A 12,207-nucleotide genomic window follows, 5' to 3' on the forward strand; every position below is an offset into this window, starting at 1 on the left:
TGTTGAGTCTGCTTCTCCATATCCCTCTGTGATCTATCTCACTTTTGCTCTCTCAAATAAATAAATAAAATCTTAAAAAAAATAATAATGACAAAGTAGCACCTCTAGCATCACTGAGATTTCATTAAAAGGAATTAGACTATAATCTTTGATCACAGAAGTCATATATCACAGAAGTCATATATTAAGTTTCCTATATTCTCAGGAACACACACATACATGTATATATTATCTAGCTGAAAGTTCTCAAAGTTGTAGAACTGGTCTGAAGCCTTTTCTTTGAACATTTGCATGTATTAATTTGGAAAGTTACTTCGGAATTTTCCATCTCCTATACCTTGGTGCTTAGTTGGAATATCACCTGTAATTAACTCTTCCATGTGATTCATTGCCAACTTATTGAAATCCATATCCTAGAGTTGTGGTTCTTTAAATTTTTTGTGCATTGAGATCCTCTGAAAATCCATAAACTTTCTGTTTCTGATTCAAGTTCTCAAGTAATGCTTGTGCTATTGTGGTCCACAGACCACACTTTGAGAACGACTACTGTAGGACAACAGAATGCAAATGTATTCCTGCTCTTGTACTGTCTCGAAGTTAACATTTGGGAGATATAGAAAATTCATACATGTGAACTTTTCATAGGAAATTTAACAAATGTAATTCTTCCTCCCATCATCTCTGATCCTAGTGTCATAGAGTTAAGCACTTTGTTTCCAAATTACAAGTGATTCTATGAAGCAGTATGATTGATTTTGTTTATCAATCTGTCTATTTATTCAACTATGCAAAAAGTATCTGTCAATTATCTATATGTGCCCGGCATTGTATTCTGGGGCACTGTTTCTCAAAGTGTGGACTCTGGCCCACCAGCATGAGCTGTGGGTTTTGTGGGGTTTTTTTGCATGAATCGGAATCACCTGGAGGGCTTGTTAAATGCTGATGGCTGGGCTCCACCCCCCGTGTTTCTAATCTAGGAAGTCCAGAGTGGGGCATGAGAATTTACATTTTCCCAGTTGTTACTGCTCAAGTGAGTAGATAATTCTGAACTGTCTTAAAGTATTAGGCACTTCTGGTTGCTTCTTCCTGTTTTAAAAGTAAAGAAAAACAATATCTTTTTTTAAAAAAAATAAAGTCTCCATTTAAATAATTTTAGAATTATTTGCCAACTAAAGAAGAAAGGCTTATTTTTAGCAGTACAAAATATACCATCTTTAATGACGATACACTACAAATACAGTTCAGAGTTCATTTTATTTACATTCTTCTCCTTTTTCTCATGATTCTCTTTCTTCCAATTAGCTCTTTCAAAATCAAGGGCTTGTAGGTGATAGCGATGAGCTGGAGTTTTCATAATCCTGTCAATCAAAATAAATTCCCAGCATAAAAATGTCATACTCTTGTTGGCAATGACTAAAATGCAGTGATGTATTTTAAAGGGTCCAGTGGACACACGAAAAACAAAAGAGCACTACAATATGTTAGAATTCTGATTATAGCCAAGGTGTAGGAACTTGAATCAGAATAATCCCCCCGTTGGAAACAACTATAAAATTAGGTGATAACCTAAAATTACTGTTTTAAAGGCCTTGGAAATAAACTATGCACAGAGGACTCAAGGGGCTACAATTCATGCAACGAGTTGAGCTCCATTGTCCAGGGTTTTACTCCTGAGTTCATTTATTAATTCATGCTTGGGGGAATATTCTCCTTAACAAAGTAGCAGTCACATTGGGCCAAGGAGACCGAAGTTTACATTTAGGATGGGCAAAGCATCTAGGACTTAAAGGAAAGATACTACAATTAAAAAAAACACTTAAAGTAAGTAAAATAATATGCATGTAATCTCCCCTTGGGAATTCATGATTGCATGTTATAGGATGAAACTTGAAGGAAAGCAGCAGAAGGTAGCAGCTGTTTGGAGATTAAAGAACTGAGCTGCACAGTGATTTCAGTCACCATTCAGTTCTGGGGAAACAAAATTGAAGATCAAGACCCATCAAGGTGCAGTGGTCCTTTCCCTAGTTTTTGTTTGTTTGTTTGTTTGTTTGTTGTTTGAGAACCCAGAACTACCATATCATAGCAACAAGGGCAAAACTGACATAGAGCAGTTCTAACAAACCCTAAAAACAAATCTCATCTAGATAAAGTTTGTATATTCTATCCATCACCTGAAAGAAATGTTTATACAATATGACAAAGATAATTCATCTAGAGTATTTAAATAATTATACTATGTCTGGGATCCAAATAAAAGTACAAAGCATGCAAGAAAACGGGACTAAAATACTGAAAGAGAGAGAGACAGAAAGAGAATAGAAGAGACCCACAGATGAGCCACATAAACAGGTATATAAAAATAATAATTAATAGGCTTTGAAAAAAATAGATAAAAGGGGCATAATGCCTAAAGAATCCTATAAGCTATAAAAAATGGTCTACAATGGGAAAAAAGTTTTAATTTTGAATCTAAGAATCCAATAAAGGGGTGTAACAGAAAAACAGAGTATGTTTGATTGGGAAGGATGTCAGAATAATGTGATCAGATTGATGCTTTAGATGAAAAAAAGATAGGGTTATTTTAACACACTTTTTTTTTTTTTTATTCAGTTCTCAGAGAGAGAGCACAAGCAGGGAGAGCAATAGGCAGAGGGAGAGGCGGGCTCCCCGCCCAGCAAGGAGTCCTATGTGAGACTTAAGATTTGATCCCAGGACCCTGAGATCATGACCCAGTTGAAAGCAGACACTTAACTGACTGAGTCACCCAGGTGCCCCAACACACTTCTAATTACATTCCATAGAGAGAGGAAGATTTGTAGGCAATATTTGAAGAAATACTGGCCAATAAAACTCTCCAAAACTGGCAAAAAAAAAAAAAAAGTGAAATGTAGCATCAATCTACATCAAATGTAGATTAATGTAGCATTAATCTCATTAATAGCACGAGGACAGCATGAGCATCTTTGATTTTTGACTTCAGACTCATTCATGAGACTTGCTGAGGCTAGTTAGATGATAGCATACAATACACAGGAAGAGATTTGGAAAATATGTCCACGTTAGGGCTTCTTCTCTCATTCTTCTATTATCATCATCATAGAAGCATCTACCTCATACAGACAAACTGCTAAGCCAAAGGGGATGGCAAACACATAAAGCCCTTGTGCAAACAGATGTCTCCTTTATGCAGACCCAGCCAATCCACCAAAGCCAACCTCACCCAACCTGCAGATGCATGACTAAGAATTAAAGACTCTTGTTTATAATTCTAGATTTAAGTTAATGTTTGAAGGATTTTTTTTCAGGACTAGGTGACAACAGCAAAAAATATAAGATATAAATTTACTAAGTTCTCTATAAATTAGGAGAAAGTTACTGGGAAGATGGGATAGAAATACTTTTCTCTCTTCTTCTCAGTGATATGTTTAAGAACATTGGGCATTAGATAATACAAACAAAATGATTTTGTAAAGTGGAAACAAGAAGGCATATCAGCTGGGTACCTAAAGGTCCAGAGAACAACATGGTGGCAAGTTCCCTGGCTTTTCTTTTTGCCTTATATATCATAGATTTCAAGTTAGAAAAACTGACAACCTAAAAATACCAATAGTCACAGACCAAAAAATCCTAACAGACTGTTCTCTCTAGCCAAAGGACAAAGAAAGGTACAGACTACCAAGACACAAACTTTTGGTCAATAACTACACTACTTAAGACAAACACAACAGAAAACACACACACACACACACACACACACACAAAACCCTACCTGTGGCTTCACTTTCAACCATGTCAATGAAGGCCACATGAGTATTTTAGCCTTCCATTCTTGCCAGGCTGTGACAAGGTATGCCAACCCTCCACCCATCAAGGTGGTATCAGAGAAGAGAGAGGAGGAAGCAAAGATTTTCATCCCTGCCAGGCAATAATAAGGCACCCCTTCCCCAAAATGAAGACCATATAGGGAGCTTAGACTTCCACATGGATTCAAAGTAATGGAGAGCCCCTCTATCTTCCTTCGGAGGTAGTGTATAGGAGGCCTAGTGAAGACACATGCCTTTCACAACTGTCCAGTGGTAACAAGGCAACCCTCACTTGGGTGTTGTTGAGGTTATGATGACAGCAGTACTAAGAACTTTTAGTCTCCCAGACAGTGAGGTATTTGTGCTAACCTAGTGGAGAGCCAGGACACTAACCCCACCTGGTAGTAACAAGAAGAAACCCTTGTGACTGTCAAAGATACTGAGAAGACAATGTGGAATTCTTTCCCCACCTGGCAGTAATGAAACAGCAGTTCATTTTCTCTGTTGGGAAGAAGCAACTAAACTAGAGGTTTAGTATAAATAACAGAATACCATAAGTGTTCAGTTTTCAACTGAAAATCTCTCATCATATCTAGAACTGGGAAGATCATAATCTAAGTGAAAAAAAGACAAGCAATAGAAGCAAAGACCAAGATGATAGAAATATTAGAATTATCTGAAAACAATTTTAAAGTATCCCTCAAAAAAATACCTCAAGGAACAATACCTCAAGAAACAAGGAACAATGAGCACACTTGAAACAAATGTAAACATAGAAAATCTCAAGAAATAAATAGAAAGACACAGCCAATGGAAGAAAAAGAAAAACCAAATGAAAATTTTAGAACTAAGAACCGCAATAACTAAAATGTAAAACTCAGTAGACGAGCTCAGAAAAAGAATGGAGAAAACAGAAGAAAAATATAAATGTAGAAATTATCAATAAAATATTACTAAATCAATCCCAAAAGTATAAAAAGAATCACACACCACAGTCAGTTGGGGTTTATACCAGTTATTCAAAGCTCACTCACCATTTGAAAATCTATTAATGTAACCCATCATATCAACAGAGTAAAAAAGAAAATGACATGATCCTACTAATAGACATATTAAGAACACTTGACAAAATCCAGCCCTCATCCATGACTAATATTCTAGGTAAGCTGGGAATAGAGGGGAATTTTCTCAACTTTATAAACTCTGTCTACAAAAAATCTCCAACTAACATCATACCTAATGGAAAAATCCAATGCTTTTCCACTAAGATTAGGTACAAGGCAAGGACGTCTACTCTCACTACTCCTTTTCAACATCACAGTAGAAGTCTGTGCTAATGCAATAAGGCAAGAAAAGGAAACAAAAGTTATGCATATTGAGAAAGAGGATATAAAATTGCCTCATTCACAGATGTCATGATTATCTATGTAGAAAATCTGAAAGAATTGAAACAAACAAACCAACCTGGAAGTAATAAGCAACCGTTACAAGTTGCAGATTCAAGGTTAATAAACAGAAGGCAATTATTTTCCTATATATTAACGATGAGCAAGTGGAATCTGAAGTATAAAACAATACCATTTACATTTTTATCCTGTCAAAATGAAATACTCAGGGATAATTCTAATGAAGTATGTGTAAGATCTATATGAGGAAAACCAGAAAACTCTGATGAATGAAATAAACAACTAAATAAATGGAGAGATATTCCATGTTCATGAACAGAAAGATTTATTACTGTAAAGATGTCAGTTCTTCCCAATTTGATATGTAGATTCAGTGCAATCTCAATCAAATCTCCAGTACACTATTTTGTGAATATCAACAAACTGATTCTAAAGTTTATACAAAGAGGCCCAACACCCAGAATAGCCTACAGAAAATTGAAGGAAAAGAACAAGGCTGGGAGACTAATACTACCCACCTTCAAGACTTACTATAGTACTATATTAATCAAGACAGTATGGGGGTACATGGGTGGCTCAGTCAGTTAAGTGTCTTCCTTCAGCTTAGGTCATGATCTCAGGGTCCTGGGATTGAGCTCCACATCAGGCTCCCTGCTCAGCCAGGAGTCTGTTTCTCTTTCACCCTTCCCTTTCCTGCTAATGCTCCCCCACCCTGCTCATGGGTGCGCGTGCGCACACGTGCTCTCTCTTTCTCTCCCTCTCTCTCACAAATAGAAAAATAAAATCTTTAAAAAGAGACAGTGTGATATCAGCAAAAGAATAAACAGATAGAGCAATGAAACGAAATGGAGATCCCAGAAATAGACCACCATAAATATAGTCAACTGATCTTTGACAAAGGACCAGAGACAATACAATGGAGAAAATAGTCTCTTCAACAAATGGTGATAAATCAAGTGAGCATCTACATGCAAAAAACAAACAAACAAATAAATCTAGACAGAGTTTACACCCTTCACAAAAATTAATTTTAAACAAATCATAAATGTAAATGTAAAACATAAAACTTTACAATTGCTAGAAATAACATAGGGGAAAACCTACATATCTTTGGGTATGATGATATCTTTTAGATACAACACTGAATACACAATCCATGAAATACCTTTAAAATTCTGAAATTCTTTAAAATTTAAAAGTTCTCCTTTATGAAAGACAAAATCAAGGGAATTAAAAGACAAGTCACCAACTGGAAGAAAAGACTTCTGATAAAGGATTGCTGTACAAAATATACAAGATTGCTGTACAAAATATACAAAATGTTCTCAAAACTCTTTAAAAACTCTTAACAACAGGAAAACAACACAATTCAAAGTGAGCCAAAATCATTACAGAGACCTCAATTAAGAAGATATACAGATAGCAAATAAGTTTATGAAGCTCCACATCATATGTCATCACAAAACTGCAAATTAAAACAACCATGAGGTATTGATACACAGTGTCAAACAACCAAAATACAAAACACCAATACCACCAAATGCTGACAAAGGTATGGAGCAACAGGAATGCTCATACATTGCTGGTGGAAATACAACATGGGACAGCCACTTTGGATACAGTTTAGCAGTTTCATATAAAACAAAACATACTCTTAAAATATGATCCAACAATTATGCTTGTTTGTACTTACTCAAAAGAGTCTAAGTTTATGCCCACACAAAAACCTCCGTAAGAATGTTTATAACAGCTGTGTTCACAATTGCCAAAATCTGGATGCAACCAAGAATGCTCTTCAGTAGGTGAATGGAAACATAAACTGCTATACCCAGACACTTTAATATTATTCAGCTCTATTAAGCTATGAAAACACATGGAGGAAACTTAAATGCATATTACTCTGTGAGCAAAGCCAGTAGGGAAAGATGACGTATCATATGATTCCAACTCTATAACATGCTGGGAAAGGCAAAACTATGGGATGGTAAAAAGTTCTGTGGTTGCCAAGGATTGGGGCATCATGGAGAAATGAAAAGATAGAGCACAGAGAACTTTTAGGGCAATAAAAACACTCTGCTATTATAATAATGGATATATATATGCCATTATATATTGTCCATAGAATGCACAGTACAAAAGTGAACCCTAAGGTGAACTATGGATTTACATGGTTACACAATGTCACCCTAAGTTCATACTTGGTTAAAAAAAAAAAAAATGTACCGGTCTGGTGAGTGGTGTTGATAATGAGAGAGGCTATGTATATTTGGGGCTTATGAGAAGTTTCTGTAACTCCCTCTCAATTTTGTTGTAAACTGAAAACTGAAAACTGCCTTCCCAAAAGAATAAAGTATTAAAAAAGAATACAAAGTAGGAAGAATTCACCTACCCAGTTTCAAGATGTATTATACATCTATAGTACCAAGAATGTATGGAGGGTAAGCATACAAACCAATGGAACAGAACAGAGCTCAGAAATGAAAACCCAGTATGACCAACTCATTTTTCTCAAAGATGCAAAATCTTATGGGGGAAGATACTTTTCAACTAAACACTCACACCTTATGCAAAAAATAACTCAAAATATATCATAGTCTTAAACATAAAGTGCAAAATTATAACACTTAGAAAAAAAAAAAAGAAAGAAAGAAAGAAAAGAAAAGAAACCTTAGGACTCTAGGGATAAGAAAGAATTCTTAGACCTGACACCAAAAGCATAATCCATAAAAGGAAAATTTGGTGAACTTGGCAGCCACAAAATTAAAAACTCTTATTCTGTGAAAGATTCCTTGAAAAGGATAAAAATGCAAGCTCTATAGTGGGAGATAATGTATGCAAACCATACATCTGAAAAAGGATGAGTATCTAAAATATATTTAAAAACCTCTCAAATCTCAACAATAGAAGAAGAAAATCAAATAATCAAAGCAGAATATAAGCAACAGACATTTCACCAACATACTTTTTAGATTTAAAATTTATAACTATTTGGGTTGTTTAGTCCTTGTAGTTTCTAAAATATGTATATGTACATATATAAAACAAATTATGCATGTATATAAAAATTTCCCATACAGTAAACTCCAAGTCCTGGCCACTTTATTTTTTTTTAAGATTTTATTTATTTATTTGTCAGAGAGAGAGAGAGCAGTACGCAAAGGGACAAGCTAATAAAACACTGCTCAGCAGCGACCCCAACATGGGACTCAATCCCAGGACCTTGGGGATCATGACCTGAGCCAAAGTCAGATGCTTAACGGACTGAGCCATGCAGGTGCCCTAAGTCCTGACCACCTTAATGGTTAAATACATAAGGAAGATTAAATGCCAGTCTTACACAAATTCTTCCAGAACATAAAGTGTGAACAATTATTTTGTTTTATGTAGCTAACACAACCTTGATTCCAAAATCTAGCAAAGACATTACACAAAAGGAAAATTAAACATAAGTTTTGAATATAATTGCAAAACCTCTAGACAAAAATATAAGCAAATCGGATTCACCAAGATAATGGAATAATAGATTATTTTCAAGTGGTTTGTTCCAGGAATGCAAGATTATTTTAAGATTTGATAATCAATTTACACCAATAGAACAAAGGAGGAAAATATGGGACTATTTCAAAAGATGAAGAAAAAGTATGTAGTAAAACTCAAAACCTATTCATGACTTTTAAAAAGACAGTGAACTAAGAATAAAAAATATTGTGATAATGTCATTTGCTTTTTCTATATTCTATTTTCTGATGAATAGAGATTCTTAATCTTTATGTAACACAATTCAACTACTTCAAAACTTTTCTTTATGGTAATGCTTTTCATTTTTAGTTTAAGTTGTATATTCATACTTTTGGAATACTACACAGCAATAAAATGGACTGGTCACTAGTACACACTACATGCACGATGAATCTCATAAATGTAATATTGAATCATAAATGTAATATTGAATTATAACACCCAGAATATCTATAAAGAATATTTATTGTTTGGTCCTATTGTTTTAGTACTAAAACAACAGTACTGAAATATATGTTACAAGATAATTTCCATAATAAGAACCCTTAAAAGTCAACCAGTAAATTCCAAACATTCCTTAATGAAATGCTCAGGTCTACGAGGTAATGGCATAGGCTGTGGTAGATATGTTCAAGAAGAGCAAAATTAATTTTTGGTGACAGAAAGTCAGAATAGGTGTATCTTTGTCAGAGTGGATGTATATTGGTGCTATGGACTGGTAACGTTCAGGAAGCCTTTGTGATTCTGGAAAAGAAGTCTGTGTGTGTGTGTGTATGTGCATGCACATGCATGTGTATGTGTAAAAACAAAATCACTAAGAAATATAGTTAAGATTTGGACATTCTCGGTGAGTGCTGTGAAGTGTAAGCCTGGCGATTCACAGACCTGTACCTCTGGGGCTATTAATACATTATATGTTAATAAAAAAATTAAAAAAAAATTTGGACATTCTTGTGGTTGTAGGTTAAGCTTCAAAATAATTTATTAAAATATATTTCAAGGGGCGCCTGGGTAGCTCAGTGGGTTAAAGCCTCTGCCTTCGGCTCAGGTCATGATCCTGGGGTCCTGGGATCGAGTCCCGCGTTGAGCTTTCTGCTTAGCAGGGAGCCTGTTTCTCTGTCTCTCTGTGCCTGCCTCTCTGCTAACTTGTAATCTCTGTCTGTCAAACAAATAAATAAAATCTTAAAAAATAATGAAATAAATTTCAAATGCTAAAAAGTGCTGTCATTTTTATGGGGCAGGATTCCCTCCAAACAAGTTGTAGCTAATAGCAATAGATTGGAAGGCATTAACATTTCAGTTAATGATTTTTTAATAGCTTAGTTATTGATTCAACTTTTGTCTTGGGTGTAAATTTAGCTTTATGTGACATTTGTGGTGGGTGGCTGTGATTCATCCTAGTGATGATTATCTAACAAATATTAAGAAAATTTACCGGGGTGGGGGGTGGGGAAAGAAGCCTATCAAAGGTGGGAAAACGCCAGCCTTGTCATTCATTTAGACATTCAACAAACACTTGCTGAATGTCTAATGTGTACCAGCATTGGGTTGGATATAAGGTTAGGAGTTAAATATATAAGACATACAGGACCCCGACTCCATAGGAGTTTGCAGTCTGATGAAGAAGATGGATGGATAATACAGATGATTATAATAAAAATATAATGTCAGAGTAGATGCAGGTGGGGCTGGGTATCTCAATCAGTTAAGCCTCTGCCTTCAGCTCAGATCATGATTGCAGGGTCCTGGGAGAGAGTCCCACACCGTGCTCCCTGCTTAGCGGGGAGCCTGTTTCTCCCTCTGCCTGCTCCCCTTCCCCCAGTTTGTGCTCCTTCTCTCTCTCTCTCTCTCTCTAACAAATAAATAAATAAAATCTTTTTAAAAAATTGATACAGGATACCAAAAAATATGTAGAAAATAGATACAGGTTACCTATTTAGTACTAAAACAACAGTACTGAAATATATGTTACAAGATAATTTCCATAATAAGAACCCTTAAAAGTCAACCAGTAAATTCCAAACATTCCTTAATGAAATGCTCAGGTCTACGAGGTAATGGCATAGGCTGTGGTAGGCAGGGACCAAGAGTTAGATTATTAAGAAGGTGACTGGTAGGTACCAGAAGGCTATCAATTCAGAGTTGAATCCATGGTCAGCAGATAACAAGGAAACAAAAGTAAACCATGTGAATCTAAGTAGGTAAGGGAATCAAAACCTGGAAATATTAGGGAGTTAGGCCAGAAGATGGAGAAATGGAATAGTAGAGAATAGATGAAGAAGTGAGATTGCTCAAGAAATCCAGCATTTAGACAGCAGCCACATAGCAGAGATTAACAGTGATCCTATCACCTTCTTAAATAGGAGTTCTTCAGAGCATCACAGCTAGGACCACAACTGACTTGAGAAAATGGACCAGCCTCTGCCCACAATGTAACTCTGCATCTGTGTATGTGTGTGTGTGTATTACCTCGTAACAGTAACTGAAACGAAGATAAATGTAGTTAGCTGAGCACTCCTTAGTAACATTGTTCAAGGCCAACAATCATGGGTCCATGTCTAAGGGTTGGTCTAAGCTTACATCTTCAGACTCCAGACTATCTTTACATTATAAACTGTATGTATTTATTCCATGATGTCTTAAATAAGGGATTCCCTCTGCTCTTTCTTAAGTTAATTTCCAACATTGTGAAGAATAATTCAAATACATAGTCAAAATTTCAGACTACCACCCAATCTACTGCTTACCTCCTGGGAGCTTGTGAAGTTCAAGGCAGACTCCTTGTACAGTGATTCACATAAAAGACAGGTTTGACAAGATGTAGGAAAAAGTAGTTCATTCCACCCTTTTAATTTAATTATAAAACAAACAAACATCTGAGTTTCAACCCCTGTTCTCAACCTTAAATTCTGGTTTATTTCTAGGAGGACGTAAGTTAATTTTTGACTGGATTTTAACTTCTTGTCTTCCATCTGGAGAGGCATGTTGGAGAACAGTGTCAGGTGGACAGTGATATCTGAACTGTGAAATAACTTTAACAACATCTAACATGTTTTAGTCTTTGTGGTTTGTGTATTTGCTCCAGGCCATACAGAGCAGCCTTACATATAGAATGTGATGGAATGTCCACTTTACAGACCAGGCAACAAAGACCCACAAAGTCAAATGATCTTTTTACAGCTTGTGAGTGGCATATACTGGATTGGAAAATGGGATTTTGACTTCAGAATTTAGGAATGTAAGCCCCACACTGTACTACTCCAGCAGTAGAGGCTGATAGACACGATGAGCTTTGGGCGTTGATAATTTCCCTTCCCTTCCTTTCTGTGCTTCTACCAGAGATTAACATACTGCCAGGGATATGTGGACTCTTGGGGGCTGGACTACATCTTCTCTTTGTCCAGATCAAGTAGAGAAATGGGAAGCTGTACAAAGTAGTTAATGTCTACCCATTGATGTGCTACTTATTCTTGGATTTG

Source organism: Mustela putorius, unplaced genomic scaffold, assembly GCF_011764305.1.
Source record: "Mustela putorius furo isolate JIRA1106 unplaced genomic scaffold, ASM1176430v1.1 tig00003909_pilon_pilon_pilon, whole genome shotgun sequence".
NCBI classification, from domain to species: domain Eukaryota; kingdom Metazoa; phylum Chordata; class Mammalia; order Carnivora; family Mustelidae; genus Mustela; species Mustela putorius.